We start from the raw sequence: 25123 nt of genomic DNA on the forward strand, positions 1-25123 counted from the left end.
TTAGGAAAAATGTTGTGGTTTCTAGACTCAACTTTTAGCATACATGCTGAAGCACGTTAGAATGGTCTAGTAAAGGTAAAGACCTAAATTCAATTGAGATTATGAGAAATGACTTAAACTTTCCATGCAATTTCACTGAAACTGAGCAAAAATATGAACAAACATTACATTTTTTAGCAGAGCTGGTAGAGACTTACCCCAAAAGACTTGTGTCTGTAATTGGAGTAAAGGTGGTTGTACAAAGGGTTGAGTGAAGGGACTGAACATAAACCCACATCACACACAACACACTTTTGGATGGATTAAAAAGAACTGTGCATTGCTTACTATCCTTTGCACAATAATTTGCCACTATGTGTGGGTATATCACCTAAGATTCAAAAACAATTCACTTTATTTTGTTACATTAATGTGACAAAATGTAAAATGGATCAAGAGACATAAATACTTTAGCAAATCACTTATTTTATGTAATTTTTCTATCATAAGACAAAACATCAGAATCATTAAGCAGCTGAATATGTGCTGAAATCCAAAATTTTATACAAAAATAATAAATGATTAATTGCACAACCCAAGGAGATAATTTGCAAAGGAAACCACTTAACAGCTTGAAATTAGGAACAAGATAAAAAAAAAAAAATGCAGCATTATGAAGTAGCTTTTGTAGTCTGGAGGCAATTTCTTGTTGACATGAAATTAAATAAACCTTTGAAAGAAAATCCGAAGTTCATATTTTAATTAGAGAAAGATGTTTTGAAACCTCATGTCTACCTGTCTGTTCTCTTCCCTCTGCAAGTTCCTTTCAGCGGTCAGTGACTAATTTAGTTTTTAATGAGCCTTTAATTGAAATATGGTTCTCTGTCTACTTTACAGATGATCTCAGTTAAATATTGCAGTGTTATTAGGTCAAATCTTCGCATCACTCATCAGGGGACCTTATTAAAAAGAATTTAGCTATATTGTGGAAGACAGTAGTTTGAAAATGTGAGTAACAGAACTGTATTTTACACAAGTGAATAGTCTTTCAGAGTAGAGCAAGGTGGTGTTCAAGCTGTGTGAATCTATTTTCCTCTTTGACGAGCTTTAAAATAAAGACTAAGTTCAGACTTTAAATGAGAGATCATCCAGGTGGGAAGCAACAACATACAGTAAACCCACTCAAGCTCATTAAACCTTTTTACTCACTTGTAAGCACAGGATACAAGAAATGAAAACCTATTGTAAATATGCAACAAATTACACAATAACTTGTAAAAGTTTTGACCTTTGCAAATCATACTGTATTACATTACAATCACAGACTCCAATATTGCGTTTTTATTTGACAACCCTTCAGAAAATACCGACTATGTGTGAAATAGAAGATAAGAGATGCATTGATTTTTTTTAATTATTATTTAGCATTGCACCTAAGAATCAGAAAAATGCAAGCATACTATGTATTTGCCAGTCTTGAACAGAAAAGACGGGCACAAAGGTGCTCTGGTCAAATGTAATTTTCTCGTATGGGTTAAAAGTTATTTGGAAAATACAGGACAGGTAAAACACTATTTCTATGTTGAAACATGGTGGTGGCAGCCTTTTGTCTTGTGGGTGTTTTAACCAGAAATGACACTGGTAGGACCTTAAAATTGTTCAAACATGATCTCCATCTAATTCACTGAGATTGAGGTTTTCTGTAAAGACGAATGGGTGAACATTTTAGTCTCTGGGTGTACAAAGCGTACTCCAAATAGTTGCAGATGCAATTGCAGCAAAAAGAGATCTTAAAAAAATGTTAAGTCTGCTTAAACATGTATGCTACCCTGCTAAAATATTTGCACATGTGCTGTATATTTTGGAAAAAAAAAATTCTTTTAAAGTCAAGTTTTATGTAGTACAGAAAGATCATCACCAGGGGTGAGCTGTCACTCTCAATCTGTGTTTGACTAATAGCACATTGGATTCCAAGATTTGGGCCTGACTGATAATGGTGGCTCACTGCTGATGTGAAGGTGAAGGATCCCCATGAGCGTCCACTCGTCTGGTGTTTGTCCTACAATAACTTTGACTGCATAACAAGGAGCAAAAGAGCACATCTTGTCCTACAAGTTTTTTGTCTGGAACTTTTGCAGTTTCATAACGAGCTTTTTATACTGGCCTTTTAGACTAACAAACCAGCAACTCAAAAATGTGTCTTGAAAGAAATATATCACTCAGTGGACAGTGTGGGAATAAAATATTCCTTCAGCTACAGTGGACCTTAGAAGGTAATATGATTTATTATGCTGAAAAGCACTGTCCAATTGCAGTAGCTGTTTGCAGAGCACATTACTAAAATCTATTTGACATTTATTGGAGTTCGTTGGTCCCTGGGGAGTTTGTTGTTTTTCACGTGTCACACTGTTTTTCAGCAGCCATGCAATGCAGGGACACTGAGTTCTGGATGCTTTTGTGTGCTGCTCCCTTTTCTCTTTTCTGCTTCCAAAGATTTCCCTCTTTGCTAACAGACAGTTAATAGTTAGATAGTTAATAAACGTGCATGTAGTACGTTTATCATAATGTATTACATGCACAGTGTTCAAGTTGATCTGCCAACTACTTATGCTAAACAATGGCTACCTTATGTATGTAAGGAGCAAAAACTAAATTGACATAATTTGTGGTTTTCTTAATCATTTTTCCTCTGTGTGGCATGGTTTGTAGCTTTATGTTTCATCCATCAGGTAGGTAAAAATGGAAGTAATTAATCTGGAACTGCGTGCCGTTTCGATCCTACTGTTGCCCGCTTCTTTGGGACCGGGTGATAAATTGCCTTATTTTGGCACATAAACACAGATCCTGTCTCCCATTGAAGCTGGTTGCCAGAGGAAAGGTGGCACTGTGCACCAGGATTTATTGACAACACATTTTTGAAAAATAGCTGTTGCTCCTAAAAAGTGAAGTGAGATTACTGTTCTTGTAAAAGGTTTGGCAACTTAAATAAATTGGTGATAAAACCCTCTGGATAAAAACAAACAGATTTTTTCCTTTTGGGTATTTTGTGCTGTGTCACACATCTGATTGAACAATTAGTTTTTAACTGCTGTTGGGCAAGAAGCTAAAATTGATTTGTTGCAGCCATTGTAGATTTAAGAGATTTATGAGATTTATCCTGTTCTGCTAAATTAAATGTGATTTTCACAAGGTTTAATGAATGTAATCTCTAGTTAGAACTACATTTCTGGGGGGAAAAAATCAGATGTCAGGCTTTCTATACAAAATTTTAAATAAAATATTGCATGTTTTCCTCAGTCAAATTCTGTTTTTATTGTATGACATTATGGACATTTGAGAACAACATATTGATCTTTCCCTGCTTTATTTGTATTCATGACCTTATTATCTGAATGTTTTATGAATTATGAAAGAAAACGATGCCTTCTAATTTTTGCAGTGTGGTAAAAGCCCACTTAACATTTCATTTATTGCATCTGCACTCAGACAGAAAAATATATCATTGTTGGGCTACCCTGGGGTACAATTGTAACATAGTAACTTAGCTATTCTCCAAAATGGAAATGACAGGAAAGCATACCATCCAAGTAGAACATGTATATATTGATCTTCTTATGTAAGGATATTGCGAGATAAAACTCACCTAATATCAAAGCTCTCATGGATTCTTGAAGTCACCAAATCTTTGTAACACCAAAGCATTTTAAATTTTTTATTGCTCTTGTTTATTGCATTAGCTCTTCAACAAAACATTAAGTTTGGCGAAAGTCTGGTAACTATGGAAACAAGCCACTCATTTGATTCAGCTGTTTTAGAGCAGGGATACATCTCAAACCTACAGGCCTGCAATTCTCAAGGACCCGGGTGGGAGACGCCTCCTAGAGCATTAATCTTAATAATAACCCAGAATGTAACGCACCATTTTTTGGCATGTTAAAGTTTCTGTCTTTGTATATAATGCGACCAGATTTACCAATCACATTACATTTAAAACTCTTTGTCGAACATTATATACTCAGTGTGAAAAAGGCTGCTTGGTAGTCTCCTATGTTGACATAGGAGACTACCAAGCAGCCTTTTTCACACTCAGTTGTGAATATAACTGGGTTATAAAGCATACATTGAAATATTTAGGCACTTGAGCCAAACAGATAATGGATGCTTTAGAATGAGTGAAAACAGCAATTAACCTAAAAATTTAAAAAGCATGTTCACACAAAAGCCTTTAAACGCATTTCATTGAATCTGCATAAATAAATTTTGTAAGCAAGCCACTTTGAAGGCTGGTTACAAAAATGCTCTATGTTGTAGTATAAAATGATCAAAATATCTTATAAAAGGAAGACTTATAGATATATTTTGTTGCAAATCTGAAAAAAGTTAAACTGCTTTTGAACCCTGTCAGTATAATCTCCTCCTATCTAAAAATGCTCCATTAACCCAACTGGCAGAAGAGTCTGGGGGCTGTTTACAGCCTCTGAAATTGTTAAAGGGGCTTCATATAAACATATAAACTGACAAAGGATGCACCAGGTCAGCACAGAGGACAGCAAAGGGTTTCCCTACATCAAGAGAACAGCTTTCCATGACTCAGCATGGATACGAATCACCACCTATATATTCTGGCATTTTGAAACATAAAATTTTAATTAAAATAATACCTGAATATTTGATGAGCAACAATATAAATTCTTATCCTTGCTCCTGGTTTCTGTCAGAGCAATAAGACGTCAATATCTTTATTTCTGCTAAATATAAAAGACAGTCAGCATTTCGTCTTCAGGAACCTCCCATCATCTACCTTCTTCAACCGTCGCACACTGTGAGAGTGAATTGGCTGAAAAGTATTCCCACAGTTACCTTCCTACCTTTTATTGAAAAATTGAGTCCAACTTTGTTAAGGTTGCTGCACCTTTGCAAGTTACATTGAAAATGTTCAATCTAAATTAGTGGGACTTTATGCAATACACTGAAAAAAGTAAGAATTGGGAAGTGGAAGAAAAAATAATGAAGTTTTTCTCTTTTAAAGTCAAAAAAACAAAAATGTCAGTGTTGTACCATTGACTTATATTCAGCCCAATTTACTGTGAAATACTTAAGAAAATCCAATGGAACCAACTGAGTTTAGAAATTCAAAGTGTGATATTTAGAAAAAAACTTAAACGACTCATGAACGTGAACACACACACACACATATACGGTAATGTTGGCAGCATTGTGCTGTGTGAATTATTTTCAAAACTGGACATTTGTGATTTAATTAAATCTTATTGTCACTTTTTGACACTTGCACAATAAATGCTAACAAACACAAATAAGGCACTCAATTTATAGTACACAATATCTAGGCAGAGCAGTTTCTTATTAAACCTATACGTTTTGTAAAACAGGCAAAAAACAAATAAAAAAGAAAAAACAACAAAAGGGACAGAATAAAAAAACCATCAATAGTGCTGTAAATATACATGATGGGAAAAAGGATGGAAAAAAAATGCAAAAGACTTTGAAACAAGAGAGCAATAATGACCCCAAAATCCAGCAACAGTTAAATCTATCAAAACATATCCATGTCTTAGAATAACCCAGAAAGTTAGAATACTTGAAAGACTTGAAAATTTGCTGTTCAGACACTCCCCATTCAGTATGACTGAGTAACCAAGATACACTCGCTTCACATTTTAGAGAAAAAGTATTTCAGTCTCTGGATTTGTATATCTGGTAGAGACAAAACCCAAAAGAATTACGATGGTGACTGCGGTGAAAGTTTGTTATACTAAGTCAATGATTCAGGGGGCTGGATCCAAATTACCCACCACTTTTCTGCTAACTAAGTAACTAACTAAGTACTTTTTGTAAAGAATTTATTAAAAATACCTGTTTGGACTAGGTCCAGTTTTATTTTATTTTGATATTCTTACATTAAACTATGAAATCAACTATGTCCTGACATGCAGATGCTTTTTAGAACAGCTGGTAAGACATGTTACAGCATGGGATCTGCCTCTAAGTGTTTTTGTCATACAGTTATCTCAGATAACATGGGCTGCTGTGTTGTGCATGCAAGCATTTCTATGTCTGCACGTACACATGCTTGTGTGAGAAGGGCCTATTATCCAAAGGCAAGTTATTTAATGTGTTTGCCTACCTTCTGGCTCAGTGTTAAACCCCTGCATTGCAGCACTGCCAGTGGGATTTCAGCAGGCACCCCGCTCCCTCCCTCCTTCCCTTCGCCTTTTCTTCCCTCTCTAACCCTCCATCCTCACAATAGAGCGATTAAATTTGGGGCAGATCCCTCCTGCGTGGAAAGCTCTTCGCTCACACATGCACATCTTCCAGTGTTCATATGCCACGCTCCAGAGACCCTGGGCAGCTGAGAGCTCCCAAAAGTCTCTGGTAGCAACAGTCATGGAGAGCCACGTGTCTTGGAGACAGACAGAAAGAGAAAGAATGGGAGACTAAGACAGAGGGAGAGGAAGCAAGCGCAGGAATCTTAGGGGCTCTGCAATTTGAGCGTTATCAGAGAGGATGCAGTGATTTTCTTAAAGAATGAAAAAACTGTGTGGATGTGGTACTGGGTGACTTCTCCTGTTCTTTGGCTTTCATGGTACTCTTAATTAAACAGTTACTTTTAGAGAGAAACATTAATCAAAGGATTCCTTCTTCTGGGCTGCAGGGTATTTTTATCAGTATGGGATATTAGAGCAAAGCTTTGTTTCAGAACTGCTGCTGTGGGTTTATTTCATCTGGGAAACAAATTGACAGTCATGGACAGAGACAACAGAAACCCCAGCCGGCACAGACATCTAAGGAGCTATGTTGGAAGTCATTTTTAAATATAAATCCTGGAATGAAAACTCCCACACAGCAACAACATGGTTTAATTGTGATGCAGTCTTTAAACATGTGGACTTATTGCAGAGACAATAATGAACATAAGTGTTTTCAAATCTGTCAAAAAACAGTCAAGGATCACAGATTAGATCTGATCAATTTCTCCAGCTAAATATTCAGACCTTTGCCGCTGAATCTGTATCAAAAGCAGAGACAGTCTATGATCCATTTATAGGGTCTTTGAGTGGCTGTGCTGCTCTAAGACAATATAACCACTCTAAGAGTTTTAGTGTACAAAGCAAACACTAACACTGAGTCAATGCATTATAAATGCAGGACCCCTCCCCATTATTAGCAGTTAATATTGTACATACACTCACCTACCATAATAATTACGTTCCTTTATATATATATATATATATATATATATATATATATATATATATATATATATATATATATATATATATATATATAATTTTTTCCCACCATGGGGTCTTTTGTGGGCTCTAGTGTCCCTTATATGGCAGTAGGCTGACAGGAAAGGGGGAAGACATGCGGCAAATGTCAGCCGGGTCCAGGAATCGAACTCGCGACGGTCACGTCGAGGACTCAAGGCCTCCAAATGTGGGTTGCGCTATCCCCTACGCCACCACAGCAGGCCCTACAGATATTATTTTTTGTGTGTGGAACGAAGATACAATAAAGACTAAGTGCTTCAAAACTCTTAAACATTTGGTTTCCTGACCTACTCTGAGAAACCGGTTTAAGCCTTTGCTGACAAAAGTAAGATCAGTAGATAAGATGGGTTTCACATGTAAGTATTGGCCAATCATGATCCCCCATCGTGATTGTATTCCATATTATATATGCATAGAATATAGTGTAGACAGCACTAGCAGAGATGCAATAAGTTTATAGCAGGTGTGCGAATGATCTAATATTCTAACTGTTGATTCCAGCCAGTCCACATTGTTAGCAGAAATAGAGGGCCCCAAAACCAAATTTTGTTTAGGGCCCCATGGAGGCTTGGGCCGGCCCTGCTATGGACAAAGCTTTATGAACAAACAGCAAGTTTGTGAAAGGGCAATAACCTTAAAACATCAAAACAGTTTTACCTGTAGCTGTATCTGTGCTCAGATAAAATGATCCTAAATGATCTTTGTCACTATTACCAATAAGAGAGGTCCACTCACAATTATTCCGGAAGATTGAAGGTGGATAAAAAAGTGATTTATTTCACTGTAATTTAGGAATATGTTGCAAAATATTAGGTGGAGTGTATGTAAATATTTTAGCGTTTATGTACATTTTTGATCCTTAGTGGATAAGAGAATTTTCCAAAAAGGATTCGAACATGAGAACTCAGTTTTCAGTTTGAAGTTGTTTGCTGTGAAATCATTCCACCTTGAAAAGATAATGCCAAATTAAAGACCTGATATTAATATGTCATTACCGCCTACGGTTGTTTGTGTAAACCTAACTGAATTACTGTTATACTCTCTTGGTTACCCAAATATACCATTTATTTCTGCTGTTCTCCAGCAGTGAGCTTTATTGTTCTTCTCACTACGCATCACGGGAAGATAAACTTGGATTCTCATCCAGGTTTTGTTTTTGTCACAGTTCCAGTGATTCCAGAGTTTGTCACTGTTGCTCTTACAGTAGGTTGTTTATGAGAACAGTCATTGAGATTTTGTTCCCATTTCCTGCCCAGTGACATCTGTGACCAGAAGATCAACATAAATCCCTTTCTTGAGTCATTTTTCTCAGTTTTCCTAATTTGTCTTGTCAAATTCATACCACACGTAATTCATAGAAATTCATAGATCACGTAAAAAGTTTTACAGATTTACTGATATGTGGATGAGGCTTCATGTATTTTGCTTTTATTTGACTCCACTGACAGGTTGCCTCACTTATGTGAGCCTGTGTGTCATTGCAAAATTCTGTCTTGTTTCATCTCAGCATTGTTTGCTCCCTTAGGGTCATAAATAATAAGTCTGGAAGGATGCAATTATGTTCACCAAGAGGCAATTTCCTTTAATGTGATTCTATCTGAGAAGATGCACATCAGAGCCTGTGGCTCCTTTCAGCTGCTAAAATTACAATCACTCTAGATTTTATTTGTTCTTGTGGAGTAACTCATACATGTACTGTTAAATCATCCTGCTTCATGGCAATGCATTGACTTTCTTAATTTGTTTAATTGAACTTCTTTGTTTTTGGAAATGTTTTAATCTTCTTTCTAAGGAAATATCACATGGATTCTTTCAGGGTGCGGCGTTAGAGCTGCTTTTCGCCTTCCTGTCACTGTTACCCCTCAGCCAGATCCAAACAGCTCATTTTGACATTTTCATTGTGTTTTTACAAAGTCTGCAGGTATTCCTCTGTGAAGCCAGACAGAAACAGCCCGTGTCTCCTAGTACCATGAAGTTTATATATATATAAAATTTCATGCTTTGTGATCAGCCATCTTTTTGTCTAAGAGTACCTCAGGTTGTTTTTTGGCAATGAAAGCTTACTTATACTGGTAATGTAAACATAGTTTTTTGTATTTTGTTGCAGTGTACACATGGGTAAGTTAAATTATATCAATTACAATAAATACGTAACTTAAATCTCACTAACTTTGGGGATTTAAATTGGATGAGAGGCATTTTCTTCACTGAAGTGCACAAATGAATTTGAAAATCTCCCCCAATGGAAGTTTTTGATGACACAATTACAATAACTCAATTATGTCTACTGAGTCATGAAATTGATTGATTTTATAAAGCACAGTGGGAAAATTGTGCCTCAAATAGACACAAAATCTCAGATCTGAGACAACAAATACAATTTGAGGAACCACAAATGTCTGTTGCTGCTCTAGTCAGCAAATTTGAGATTCAACACTTTAAGGAAAAATAAATGTTAAATGTTATTGTTAAACCATAGATAATTATTTTATTATTTTGAAATTCACTTTGACTAAAGTTGATCTTCCACAAAGCAACAAACCATCTCTTTCTGTCTCAACAAATAGATTTTTTCACCTTACAAGCATCAATTTCAAGCTATTTAATTGGTGTTTAGGCCAACAGTACTGCATAATTATGAAGTAAAACATAACATTGTTAGAATTTTTACAAATTAAAATTTGGCTGCCTGTATTCTTAATCAAATCAAGAATAATGAGTTGACTTGAGAGGTACTCTAATTAATAAATGAGGACCACTTGTATGTAATCTTATTCCAAACCTCTAGGGGGAGCAGAGTTCAGGTGAATTGAGTCTCAATGGAAAAAAAAAAAAACAATATTAAAATATGCTGTGCAGTTCTGAAACGTTATGGATGAAGGCAAAACTGTGTTACTGTTCACATGCAGCATATATTAACTTTGGTTAATTTTCACAGACTTGAACTTAATCATTGAACTTAAGCTTCCTTTAGTACTTTTCATTTGCTTTTCTCTGTACTGCTGTCTATCATCTCTCATTTTCCTTCACTCCTGAGAGCAGAGCACCGCACAGATGCAGGAGTGTTGATGTTAATGGAGTGTGGATGCAGCTAAACACTGGGCAATCCTTGGAAAATAACCTGTAAATAGTTCTGGGGTATGAATAATTTGTCAAAGAGCTGTGTTTGCATAAAAACACACTGGCAAAATTTTGTTAGCATTTATGGATTTAAAAAGTTTTCTGAGAAAAATAGGCAGTTTGTCTGGCCATGGCAGTACAAATATGTTCATGAAGGTCCAACATGCTACTTCGGTGATCTATTCAGAAAGAACAGCATATAAATATGAAAACTTGCAAAATTCTTTAAGAGGACATACATTCAAAGAACAATTGAGATAGGCTGGTTAAAATTCTTTAAACATTACCAATGTGAAAGTGGACTGGATCTGGTTAATGCTAGTTAAATAAGCCAGTTAAGTAAATATTTTGTTAAAAAGCTTTTCATGCAGGAGAAAGGATTTAATTCTACTAAAATTATTCAAAATGAAATAAAATCTATTATAAATGATCAGAATACCGTCAAAGTGATACCATTATAAAATATAGTTTTGGTTATTAACAAAAAATAATTATTCTTTTGTAAAAAAATATTAGAATTTTTAGTGTTTTACAATTGTGTGACTAAAACTGATGTTCTGTGTTTTTCCAAATCTTCATTAGACTGCTGTAACAATAATGAGATTGAATTAGTTCAGTTGTTGGTGGGCAGTAGTGTGCAGCAAAACAGCTGCCAGCAATCTTTTATATGTCACCCACTTTTGTAGAAATTAACAGATTTAGACATTAGGTTGCCTTTGTGACTAGGAGACATTTTTCTGTGAGGTTTGTCAGCGTTTCAGTGGTTTTATAAGGTGCCATTTTAATATACATACCAGTTATTCTATTTGGATTAGTCACAAGACATCGACATTTATGTAAACTGTATTTCTTTCCAAATCTTACAAAGTGTTTTTCTTTGAAATAAAGTAAACACTTTGCTAATTTCACTTTGTTTTGTTTTTTTCCAGGACTTTGGACTGAAAACGCTCACTGTGATAACTTCCAGCTAAGACAAGAGATTTTGGCTGTGAGTATTCCAGAAGTAGATCTCCCTTTTGTTTGACTATACCATTTGAGATTTTCAAGTTTACGAGAAAAAAAGAAATGGATAGAAAATTACTCACCCCATAAGAAAGAGCCACAGCTATTGCTGCGATTGTCTTTTTTTTTTTTTTTTTACTGGGGACAGATCACTGCACATTGCTACCCACCTTCATCCTCTGCAGAAATCCAGCCTCCATATGTGCCCTTACTGTCCACTGATGGCATGGCCCAGTTGGCAGACAATCCATGGCTGGATGCTTTCTGAAGCTGTCCAACAATATCAATATAACACTGTGACGAGCTGTAGGGTTGAAGCAGCAACTGACCCGAGAGGCAAATCTTCTTGAAATTTGTTTAGAATTGAGATATAACGGAAGGTTTTTTTAAACTTCACACTGATATACTGCATATTTTCCCATGCACAGTAGATATTCACGTCACAAATCAGCTGAATGTAAATCGATTTGAGCTTGGTGCTCGGTCACATGTTGTGGGTTCCACTAGATGTCAGAATGAAGCATGTGCTGGGTTTTCCCATCTGTTCTTAAAAAAAAGGTTTTCCATGTGTCAGGGAGGAGGCAACCAACTGCAGTGTGAACAGAGCAGGAAAGGCATGCTGAGGATGAAGGAGCAGCCCAGTGTGAACAAGCATGATTTAGTGTTAGATTTGCTCTTCATACACCAGTCTTCACCATTTCCCCCACACGCCAGCACTCAGTTGATTAATCCCAGTCATTTTTATGAGTGATGTAAGCGTGAGTACCACAGTGGCTACAGAAAGCTAATAAAACCTACTGGAAAACATCAGTGCCTGGAAGGGCAGTTATGGGTTGCTGCTTTGAAACTCATTTAATTCATCTCTCTCTGCCCTCTGCCAGCCTCATTAATACTAACTTTAGGTTAGCTCAAAATCTATTCAGAGACATTCCCAACATTGGAGGCTGCAGCTGAAACCTGAATAGAATATGATATTTACATATTCTGCATGAAGGCATAATCCTTTTTCTCCCTGTTGGACACTGAATCATGCTAGTCCTTTTTTGTGTTGGAATAGTTTATGTCACCGAAATTATTTCTGTTGTCTGAATATCAAAATACACAGAGAGAGCTTGCATTATAGAAAGTCATAATTTAAATACATTTCTTCAATATTTGGTACAATGGCCAGTTAAAAAGAAAACCTTGGTTAGTTGCTTTGGGTCTCCTCCCACATTTTATATAATTTGCTGGATTTTTGGTGTATTCCTTCAGACAGAACTGCTGCTACTGCCCACACTGTATGTTTAGTTGACCTGTCCCTTTGGATAACAAGCATAAAATTTTTGGACGATGTATTGAGATGTTGCTAAAATCCATCCATCCATTTTCTACCACCCTTGTCCCTGGTGGGTTGGGGAGGGGTGCTGGTGCCTATTTCCAGCTAACGTTCCGGGCGAGAGGCAGGATACACCCTGGACAGGTCGCTAGTCTGCTAGAGATTTCCATATTTTGTACAACAGGCCATCCTTTATCAAAGTAAAAAAAATAAATAAATTTAAATGCCTGTTTAAAAATATTTGTTAAAACTGTCACTATTTTGGAACATGGGACAATAGTGACAAATAAAATAATATTGAAACCAATGAAATTTGAATTACAAGTAAATTGAAACAAAAATATATATGTATTATAACTAAAGTAGGATTTATATTTTAAAACTAAATTGTGTTAGGCATATCTATAGTAAATTTTTGGGTACCTCTGGCATGATGTTATGAACAATTTCAAGATCAAATCCACCTTCTCCACTCTTGCTCGATGCTTTTTAAAAAGCAGCCTTGGGGCTCATTACGGAGGCGACAGGACCAGTGAGGTTTTCCTCTCACTCTTCCTGATCTGAATGAGCCAACACGATGAAATGCACAGCATCGCATTATTGCGTCATCTCACGTCTGCCACAACCAGGCGGAGAAAAGGAACCAGATCTAAAGCTAAACTGCCACTGCGGCATGCAATATTTATCATGGCTACATGAAAGCAGCAATCACTGAAAATATGGTGCAGATGGAACAGACTCACACAGCTTTCTGTTTGCAATCCTAACCACCTTTAATAAACAGCAACAATCGTTTTGTGTGCAAATGCAGCTCCAGTTCTCATGTTACTTATGATGAAAATAAGCATTAGAGTTTCATTTTGTACTTCTTTTCCCCATTTTATTACAGCCTCTTTGAAGTAAATGATACATAAGCAAGAGGAAAGGTTTCATGGAGATAGTCACATGCAGCATCACAAAAACATTCAGAAAGAAAAAAGTTAAACTATGCAGCCTGAAGGACACAGCAGAAAGATAGAGTGGCTTTCAAATACATACACGCCGCTCTTAAAATGTCTAAATTTTGTTGTGTTGGAACGTAGACCTTCATAAATCATTTCAAACATTTTGCCACTTTTATAGTGACATACATCCTGTTCCAAGGGAACAGGAAAACAAATGAATGCGTCACATGAAAATAATGTTAAACATAAAATACAGCAATGACCTGGTATGCATAAATAGAGACACCATAAAATGAATGTTATTGAAATGCTTTATAAATCAGATTCTGCAAAAAGCATTTTTAGGTTTTACAGCTTTGATCTGTAGCACAATAGTGATGGTGCTGCGATAGTTGGGGGAAACGTTGCACAAAAAAGACATTCTGAGATACTGACGAAAAGACAACATTGAAACTGGTCAGAAAGGCTTCTAAGAGACCGATAACAGCAAAAGTACTTCTAATAAATACTTGCATTATAAAATGTGCCAAATTTTTCCCTTATTCTTCATAGATTTATGAATTTATAGAGTAGGGTTGAGAGACAAAAGTCAAATTTTCCAGAGAAAACATAAAAAATCTGAAAACGTTGTGGAAATAGATGGCATGGTCTAATTAAAACCTAACTCGAAGCTTTCAACCCCATTTTCAACAGTTTCAACATTAAAACAACACTGCAAGTTCTCACAAGAACATACACTGTAGTGACACATGGTGGTGGCAGCATCATGGTTTGGGGTGATGTTCTTCGTCTGACAGTTTTGAAAGCTGAAGATGAAGAGGGTTTCATTTTTCAGCATTTCAGGGAATCCAAACATTCACCCAAAATCAACATAATAATTGCTACATGGGAGAAAATGTAAAGCTGTGGAATGGCTATGTAGAAGTCTAGAAGTAAATTTGATGACAGATGTCCTCGAGGTTTAATATTTTTGCGTTTTTCTGGTTTTCTGAAGTGAGATTTTATGAGATACATTCATGCCAGTGTAACTAATGCACAGGAAACACGTGGTGCTATATATCATTTTTTTCAAAACTCTGAGCGGCGCATTTTAATGGCTTCACAGTCAGCTTTTGATACATGCTGCACATATTCTTTATTAAATATGCATTCCAGCTTTCACTGAATCTCTCTGGAGGCTTGGCCTGTTTAGTTTGAAGTCAAGTCTGATGGCTTTTTTTCTCCTTCCTTTACTCCTTACCTGATGAAATTGTGCTGATAATTATTAGATTATCCACACATTTAGTAATGATAAGCAGCATAAATCTATGACAAGAATAGAAGTATTAGCCTCATGTCTCTACAAGTCAGTGCTTCTGTGCACCTTCTGCATCATAAAAAAGGCACCAGCGCTGGTCACGATGGGTTTATCCAACAAGCTATGAATCTTGGTTGGATCAATATTCTGTTCCCACTCAGCCACTAAAACAAACCTGCCAGGGTTTCAGGGCGACAAACAGCAAGAAATGTGTTACACTGACTGTCTAAAAAAAAAATCAACAGATGAGTCTGAGCAAAATGACCAGAATTGTTTATGAGTTAAACATTTTGAATGCAGAAAGAACAATTACTGTTATGCTTTGGGTGCACATTGCAAAGGAGTTTGACTTACTCTTTTTCACTGTTATATAAAACAATATGGAGGTGTACTGCTGCAGAGAGATCAGAGGCATACCCTGTCAGGATGTCTCTCAGTTCTGTCTCAAAGATTTTAAAGGTAAGATGTAGAACTTCTGACAAGTCAACTAAAAAGTCAAAAACCAGGACAACCTGGCCTTATAATGCTTAACCCACATGTCATGTGAGAAATGAAAGAATTCACCTTTCTGTTTTGAGGTTCTTTGAGGTCCCTATTGATGTATCAATAGCTAAAACTACCCTTACCCTCCAAGTACAAAGTGGGCCCCTTTGCACAAAAATTGGGCTAAAATAAAACAGACATTAACATAAAACAGTTTATGTTGCTGGAAAGCTTGTCTTGCACTTAGTACTTTCAAGATGTTACCATCAAAGTTCTCCTTGGGAGCCATACACTATCTCAATAGATCTGTTTAAAACAAAATCTGCTCCAAATGTTGTTGCTTCATTTAAGGCACTAACACTCGGATAACACATGTTCAGCTCATTAGAAAACATAAAAGTCTCAAAAACATGACTTGCAAACACTTTTTTGTTTATTGCCTCATAAATAGATTTATTTGCTGCTCTGAGGCAACTGGAGCATTTTAATCTAACAAGGTATTTATTTTAACCTCTATTTAGTTTTGCTGAAGTGTTTGCTGATTTTATCAAGCCATGATAAAATGACTTGATAACCATTTCATGACCAAAGATGGTGTTAAACAATGTAGATAAACAATGGTATTTATTTACTAAGATGAAAGCTTTAGACCGGCCATAGCTACATTTTTTAAAAATGTGACTTGCTTCATTGGGCATCATGGCATAGACAGTCAATGTTGCAGTGAGACTGTGACATGACCACATAAATCAGAGGTAGCAAGATAGCTAGCAGCAGTGCTATTAATAATTACTATTTTAAAACAAAAACTTTCCTAGCTGCAGATTTTCCACTTACCAAAAATGTGTAAAATAAATAAATAAATAAATAAAAATAATAAAAATGTTTTCTCAGTTTGGCACTGAACTGTAGAGTTTTAATGTTAATTTGAATTTAAAATCTCCTTAAGGGTTTACAAAGCACTTCATAATAGAAACCCAGACTACATTTCTGATCTTCTTCAACCATAAATACCACTCAGACCTTTAAGATCATCAGAATCAAACCTTCTAACTATCCCGAGAGTCAGAACTAAACATGGTGAAGCAGCTTTTAGTTTTTATCCTCCAACACTATGGAATAAGCTTCCTGCTCACTGTAAGACTGCCTCTACCTTGAGTTTATTTAAAACAAGGTTAAAAACCTTTTTATTTGACGTTGCCTATTCTTAAATGTTTTTTTAACTATATTCAAAACTGTAATGTTTATTTTGTTCATTTTTAATCTGCTTGATCTTTAATTTACTTTTTAAAAAATTATTTTCTTGTACGTTGTTTTTAACTTTTTTGTACAAGCACTTTGAATTGTCTTTGGCTGAAAGGTGCTATATAAATAAAAGTTGCCTTCCCTCAAGTTGTAGCTGCAAAGTTGAAGAGAGAGTTCGAAGAAGAACTTCTGATTGACTTGTCTTTGTTTGCTCTTTTGAGACTGTGAACATTCATATAAAAAGTTAATATGAAAGCTGGGCCCACCTGGCTAATCAAGGCGGATTCTTAGTACCGTAGCTTAATCAACACTGGTACTATTACATTCCTCAGCTGCAGCCCACTTTCCAAATTAGATTATTTTTATTACCCTGTTACTATAAAAGAAAAATCTCTGCTGGTTCATACAGTATTTTACAATCTTGAACTTAGGTGGCAATACATACTTACACTGAAACTAGCCTTATTCTTTAAGGCTTGCCAATTTTGTTAACTGAGTGAATTTTTGTTGTATAATAGGGGACAATTTACAAACATGTCTTCTTTTCTTGTCTCACCTCCCCTTTAATTAGTTTATCACTTCTTATTAAAAACAGGTTTGCAGTACTATATGATTTACATCTTTCTTGATATCCAGCTGTATAATTGGAACAAAAATAAAACAAAGCAAAAGAGACCCCCCCCCCCAAAAAAAAACAAAGCGCAGTATTCTTCACTCGTTCTGCTTTCCGTTTTTACAGATTAAGACTAATCTGATCTTTGGATCAAGTACTCCTTGCTGGCCAATAAGATGTATGATTCATTTGGGGGAAAGACAATAATTCTTGGTGACACACAACAACACCCAAAGGGCGCCGAAGTGTCTGGCTCACCACTGGTGTTAAGCAAAGAAGTGCGTCATAATGTCTTATTGAGGAGATTTACATATTCACTTGCTGACTTCACTGGTAAAATTTGGCAGTTTTTTAGACTTTTGGGACTTGCAAAAAAAAAAAAAAAAAAAAACCTTTTTATAAACTTCAGAGGTCTGGTAATGCAGGATGGAATGACAAACATTTGTAGGTAAGCTAATGTTTTTAAAATACATGTACACACCATTTTTTAAAATTTGTTTGTCCTGCTAATATAAAAATATATATATATTCTTGATGACAGGGACAGTAGTGAAAGTACAAAGCTTAAATCAGGTGAAAGGAATGTGATGACACAAGAGCCAAAGTAGCAAATAACTACTGTTGTAACAGCTCAGAAAACGAGAACTTTGTCCCTTTTCTTTTTTTTAATTTTTATTTTTATCTCAGATTAATCTTTTGTGCCATAACCCTTTTTTTTTTTTTTTATTTACATTCACTTTCCCCCACACTGAGTTGCAGCTCAGGGACGTATCTGATTTCCATGGATTCCCAGAGTAGCAGCAGCTCTGTTTGAATGAGAGTACAGATGCTGGTGGCTCCCACAAGCATATGGATGCTTTCGGTCTGCCCTTACGCGTCGAGACACAGATTGCTGCATGCAGCGCCCTGTGAGCAGCATCGCAAATCAGTCGTCCGAGCAGCGAGCACCGCTGGTGCGGAGGGAAGGGGTGGGAGATAAAGGGGAAAAGCTAGGAAAGGAAAGGAGAGGTGAAAAGGAGGGGAGGGAGATCCTTTCAGGGTAAGAGACAGAGTGGAGAGAGGGAGAGTATGAGGGGTTGGAGAGATACAGCGGTGGGGGTAGTTACAGAGCGAGTGAATGCATGCGTGTGTGTGGGTATGCGTTCATGTGTGTGTGTGTGTGTGTGTATGTATGCAGGAGAACAAGTATTGCTGCAGTGGGAACAGTGCGAAGAGGACTGCAGTTTCTGGTGCTGATGGGAAAGCGGTCGAGGCACATCATCAAGGCACTGTCATTTTAACCCCAAGTGCCTGTTTGGTGAAGGGGTTTGCCCGTTGTGGAGAACAGGATTGCGCAATTCCCGTAGTGCTGGTAAGGGTGTATTTCAACTCTGTTCTTGGGCTTGCAGGAACACTACGTCTGAGGAATCTGTAATAGCTTATTGGCTATAGTAGTGTTGTGTTTTCACCTGCAACAAGAAAGTTAGTATTTATATCATTCTTTTTTCCTGATTACACCACAGTGAAACTGTATATTGGTCTCTGTCTTGTGCTATTGCAACTTTACTCCGAGCTACATTAATGTCTCCCTCGTTACTTGCATCCTCATCTGTCCTATAAATAAAGTCATAAATCATGTCCTCCTTAGAACAGAGCTTTTGTATGAATTTTGGATGAGTTGTGGTTTTTAACACTGGTACTCAATTATTTTCATTGATCATACCTTGGTTAGCCTCTGCTGCGAGGTGCACCCCTCTCTTGGAGAGTCTCCTGGAGGCTGCCATGCTGTCAGATACCCTGCTTACCTTTTTAGTCTCACCAGCATCTCGAACACTGACAAGGGGTCACGAAGAGCCAGAACGGAGCATGCTACTCTTATGAATTCCCAGGACAGATGTTTTGTATCTGTAATGTAACAAAACAGGACCCAGCCCCCATTGGTCTTTACCTTTAAAGGCTGAGTAATCCAACATAAAAAGAGGCTGACAGTTGTGCTGAGGAGTATAGAGAGATGGGTGGGGATTTTAAAAGTGCTGCAGGATGCTCTTTTTTTCTGCTGTCTCTCATGGGACATTTAGCTCTGGCAGCACTGAGGTGACTGTACCAAGGACAAAAACCTATCTTTGTGCTGGTTGCACTTCATACTGGTGACTTCTGACTCTTATGCTTCTGGGTGCTACCTGTCATTAGCATTATTATGTGTAAGAGGTTAATTTTATCCAAATTCCTCATATCAAATCTACCACAAAGACGTGCGATTGTGGTTTGAGTACTGTAATTCTTGAAAAAGTATATTTTTTAGGTGGGTTTCTTTACTATGTACATATTTCTCTGACACCACATGTCCTCATATGACCTGAAGTTAAACCTTGAAATATGATCTGTTTACTATCTGGGTTTATCAGAACAGTCAGTGTTTTATGACTTGAGCAAATGATTTCTGAGGTTTTAGAAATGCAGTTAACAATGAATACTACTATATTAAATAAACACAAAAACTGGTATTCTATTTAGGAGCATACAAAATACAGTCAGAATGTAAAAACTAGCTCTCTGATATTGTATAAGTCAACATCTCACAAAACCACTCTGACACATTGGAGTATCAAAACACAATACTTCTGATTGCCTATTTCCTGTACATCAGGCTCCAGTGTCAAACTATATTCAGCAGAAACAAGATAGGAAACCGGGGAATTTTTGAGCTGTTGCTAAGTGTATTCTGTGGTTTGTGTGTGTGTGGGGGGAGTGCTACAGCAATGGTGAGTCTCCTCGTGGATCAACACAACCATCCTCCTATGCATGCATTATCTGTACCTGTGTGTCCTCACACAGGGTTCAGAGTGGTCAGTGTGTTCTCCCAGAGGCAAATAGCTAAAAGTTACACCCACACATTTACAACGCTTCAGAGAGGCATAAAAGACAAACAACCATTCCCACACATTCATTCTTAGGGCAAAGTAAAATTCTAAGTTACTTTCACTCTCATATTTCTGGACTAAGGCAGAAACCAGAATATCCAGAGAAAACACATGCATGTTCCAGGAGAACATGGAAAGTACACGATGAGAGCCGCTTGGATTGAATCTGAATCCAAAACCTTGAGGCCAGGCACCAGTGGCAACTATTGCACCACTATGCAGACCCTTCAAAATAAAAATAAAAATTGTGTGGTCCATTGCTCACCTGCCCATTGTTGAATGCAGTGACCACAAACTGAGGTCAATACTGGCACCTTGACTGGTCTGTGGCTACATAGCTCCATGTGCAAGCAACTACAGCAGCTCCTCTGTTGGATCTGACCATAGGCTAGGTTTTGTCCTCCGTGTGTATCAGTGAGGCTTAACCTTGCATGACTCTGTTCTTAATTATTCTCTGTTATTTTCTTGGATCACTTTTTAGAGCTAAGTTTTAACTGCAGATTGGGGCAGCAAGAGCTTCAGTTTTGGTCATGATCTGAGTCGGTTGTCTTGCCACTGTAGTTTAGGTTTTAGCAGACTTCCTAACACCCAGACCTTACATGTGTCCATTTTCCAGCTCTCGAAATTTCATCTATGAAGCTCACTAATTGGCTTATATTGTTCCAATTAACTGACGAAGAGATAGCTGTGTTATTCATGTCACCTGCCAATCGTTATAATGTATTTCCTGATTGGTTTATACCAGTTATTATTTATCTTAACTCCACCAATAGTTGAGTGCTATTGCTGCATGTCTACTTTGATAAGGCCAATAGTACAGAGGACTGTGATAATGAGCATGCTCTGATTGTTCTTGCCCATTGTTGAAGGCCTCGGGGTCAATACTGGCACCTTGACCTGTGTGTGGCTACACAGCCCGACATGCAAGAAACTACACTAGCTGCTCTTTTGGATCTGACCACAGGTCGGCATTTGCTCTTCTTGTTTTTCAGTGAACCTTGACCACCCATTTCTCTGTCCTCAATTTATCTCTGTTTTTTCCTTGGTCCACTTTTTATAACTGATGTTCACTGCAGCTTGGGCCATAAAGAGCTGCAGTTTTGTACATGATCTAAGTCAATATAAATACAAAGCTCACTAACTGGCTTATATTGTGCCCACCAACTGAAGAAGAGATAGCTGTGGGATTCATATCATCTGTTAGTCATTACAATCCTATGCCTGATTGGTATATATCAGTTATTATTTATTTCAACAATGTTTATGTTGTGTGCTACTGCTGCATGATTACTTCTCTGATGCCAATAGCGCAGGGGAGTATGTGATACTGAGCATGCTCTGATCGTTCTTTTTTTGTAAGGCTTTAAAACATTTAGACAGGCTCATTAAGTCTGTACCTCAGGCAGCCGCTACCAGTGGCTCTCACACTAAGAAATACTCTCCGAGTCTCTCATACATAATCAGAAAAATGAGACGAAGCTTCGAAGTTCACCAGTCTCCTTTCTTTTTCTTGTTTGCTCCCTCCAAGTAGGCAATTGGCGACCTTATGGTGAAAGTGCTCAAAGAGAAAGAGAAAGGAAAGAGGCTTACTGTAATAGTGTAGGCTTCAAATAATTCAGGCAATATTCTGGTAGAGTGGGTGTGCCCTCCTGGGGCTATGTCGCTGTTGTTGTCCAAATTCTTGCAACTTTATTGAAACATTCCTTTTAAGTTTATATTTGTATGTTTTCTAAATGCTAATTATTGCTGAACAGGATCTTACTTAACGAAGAAAAGCATATCTCTTTGAATGCCATCAGCTCTTCATCCTACACTGAGGGCTGAGGCTTCCCAGGCTTGGGCCCTGGCCCATTTGCTGATGTGTCTCTGGCAGACAACAGCAGGGTGCCTCGGTGTTAAATGGTCAGATGCTGTCACAAATCACACACATCCTGCTGTGCTGACAGAGCAGTGTGGCTTCTTTTTAAACTGTGGAACTAGCTGTCATTGTGGGCTGTTGTGAGATTTTTAGCTACTTGCATTTTCTGTCTGTATTGCTTTATAGTGGAAATAGAGGTTTGTGACTGTTAAATAGAGTACAAATTAGAACAGGCAACACTAGAAGTTCATGAGATTGACTTTTCAGAGATATTTTTGAATTAATTCTATTTTTGGATGAATGCAACTTGTTGGTGTATCTGTTTTGTTTGCGTACAGGTAGATGTATTTCAGCATTTTACTAGACAATCTGATGATCTGCAGATTATTTCCTTTCCATCAAATCCTCAAAGAAAGTGCTGTTTTTTGAGATGTGGTATTGTTGGAGAAATTGTTAAAAATTAACGATTCACTTTTCCTGAAAGCTAGCAGAGTTCTAACATAAAAAAACCTAGTATAAGGTTCACAGACCAGTGCAGCTCAACAACTGGTGTGGTGGAAGAAGTGCATGCTGTTAGATTTTCCTCCCATTGAAGTGACAGCTTGAGAAATCAGGAAGCCTCTTATTTAGAGAGTCTTGCCAACTTGTGATTATGTCTATTGGAGAAATATTTCCAGATTTCAAAATTTGCAGCCCCTCTGTTGTGGCAGTTGTATTCCCAGTACCCGGTGTGGCTTCAGAGTGCAGCTTCAGTCTCCAGATCTACATCGAAACACCTGTAAGAGGTCATCTTTCTGAGGCAAAAGACAAAATCGGATGACAAAAACATCTGCAACAAGCCCCCTTGAGACATTTTATTATGCACAAGCAGGTATACAATTCAAGTCCATGCAGACCTGGGGGAAGTTGTGAAACCGTGTGTTCAGGCCACAGGTGAATTACTGAGTTTAAATGGAAATATTTATTTTATTATTTATATGTAGTTACTGGGAAAAAAGTTACATGTAGTCAATCCGCCTGCTTGATGTGTGATGGCACAGTGTTGTTTCTCTGTTCAGCTTGTTCAGACTGAATATTAATTAAACTGAAAGAAAATTAAATGCAATTGAATATGTCATTATCATTTTAAAAATACAGGTAAACCCTGTCAGTCAAAATGAAAGAAAACAAAAACATCTGGCATAATCTCTGGGTTAGGTCAAGTTTAAATGCAGAACACCTGGAATAATGAAACCTACAAAATAATATTCCCTAGCATTAATTATGCAGTACTACACACATTAATATCATAATAATTATTGGGATTCCACATAATGTGTGGTGCTAGTTTAAAATAAGGTCTATCCCTTCATATTTTAGCCCCTAAACTTATTTGAGAGTAAATTATGAATTATAAATTTGGCCATTGCAATTACAGCTTGTTAAATTTCAAAACACCAACCCTTCATTTGTTTTGTCTGCTTTTCCTGCTTTCTATTGTTTCAGTGTGTAACAGATTAATCTTTGATGCTCTGAATACCTCCTGGTTTCACCTCAAAATCTAGCGAATAGATGTAAGAGTAGTAAATCTTTCTGCTCATCTCATTCTCCCCCTGAAAGGATGGAAGCAAATAGCTCAATATGACAAGCTGCTTCTTTAATACACCTTTTCCTTGAATTATTTCCGTTGCCTGAAAACCATTTTTCACGTACGGCCTCCTTTGCTAAGAATTTTCCCCTCTGAATGTTATTAGATGTTGCTTATCTGCTGTGGTGCAGGAGACCCTCTGCTCGTGTCACATTTCCTCTACACAGTTTTACATGCAGATTGGGTCACTGTGCGTGACAGAATGATTAATCGGCCTATTGGGAGACAGGGGAAGGGGCCGTGCTGAGGGGAAGAGGGAGGATGTATGGCAACTGGCTGTAAATGATGCCTGAAGAGCCTCGGCTCAGGATTCAAATCCTGGCGCCTCACTCCTCCTTTCTTAGTATCCCTCCTGATAATAACTGAGTCACAGCGGCGGGTGAGAATGAGCATTGTTTTATCTATGCAAGCAGGTTTGTAAATGAGCCTGTCTGCACCGCCCTTTGTGTCAAGACCCACAGAGGTATACGGATGTGAGGCCTTTTTCTCTAATTGTCTTTAGCGAGATGAAGCATAAAATAACTTTCTGACATCCTTATCTCGGCTGCTGCCCTCCCATCAGCAGTCCCATCAGTAGGACATTGCGATGCTCTAGCATTTGTGGACATGGAGGTGTAATTGCCCTGATAGTATCACTGATTAATGGTCAGTTTTTCCTCAAGGATCTTTATAACGTTTATGTTTATCTGAAAAGCATTTCCCCTCAGACTGAACACAGTGTGCTATTTAAAATGTCCAGACGTGGATGGAAGCATGAGCTGTTTTGCTGACAGAGTTAAAGTTCAGATGCTGAGTGAGAGTTAGTAAATGTCATCAGAAAGTAAGCCTGTAAAGTTGTCCTACCATGAATTATTTTGTTCTGCTGCAAGTCCACTCTTGACTGAATGTTGCATCTTAATGTATTAGACGTTATGTGAAGCACTAACCTTTAGGAGAATGCCACTCTAAGAGAGCATGCTCTGTCGGGACCAATGCCCAGTTCACAAAGTTAAAGAAAATGATTCACGTCAAAATGCCACCAAGCTTTATGAAAGAAAACATGATTATGAAGTCTTCTCCTATAACTTTTCACGAGGCTGAAGCAGAGAAATATGAGGCTATTTAACCATTATATAATCTGTGTAAAAAGACTGGGTTGTTTCTTTGTTCATTCTTTATTAGTTTTTTGTATGATTTTGTATGATCTGTGAATTAAATGTGTAGATTTGCCCATGTTTGGGTTAATTTTTCTGTTGAAAGACCCATTGATGAACCACTTCTGATTTTCTGGTAGAGTCCATAATATTTCCTAAGACTATTTCAGGTTCAAGAGAAGTTCCTCCATTTCAATTATTTTCTACAGTGATTAACGGTGGGCCTGAGGTGAATTTCTTCATATTCATCATAATGTATGTTGCTGAAAAGCTGACTAAATCAAATAGTTCCAGTTAACACCCCAGTAGGGA

General features: G+C 37.3%; 1 protein-coding gene across 4 annotated transcripts in view; it reads left to right on the forward strand.

Annotated features, from left to right (window-relative positions):
* LOC122822959 (synaptotagmin-2-like) overlaps positions 1 to 25123 on the forward strand; it is a 67733-nt gene that overhangs the window by 20920 nt on the left and 21690 nt on the right. For 2 of the 4 annotated variants that reach the window (XM_044102214.1, XM_044102381.1), the window contains exons 3-4: positions 11321 to 11379; positions 18471 to 18644. The gene's annotated coding sequence lies outside the window, so the exon portion shown is untranslated. The remainder of the gene's footprint in view (positions 1 to 11320; positions 11380 to 18470; positions 18645 to 25123) is intronic. The other 2 variants (XM_044102134.1, XM_044102298.1) reach the window with 1 other exon arrangement.

This window comes from Gambusia affinis, linkage group LG01 (assembly GCF_019740435.1).
Source record: "Gambusia affinis linkage group LG01, SWU_Gaff_1.0, whole genome shotgun sequence".
Taxonomy (NCBI): Eukaryota; Metazoa; Chordata; class Actinopteri; order Cyprinodontiformes; family Poeciliidae; genus Gambusia; species Gambusia affinis.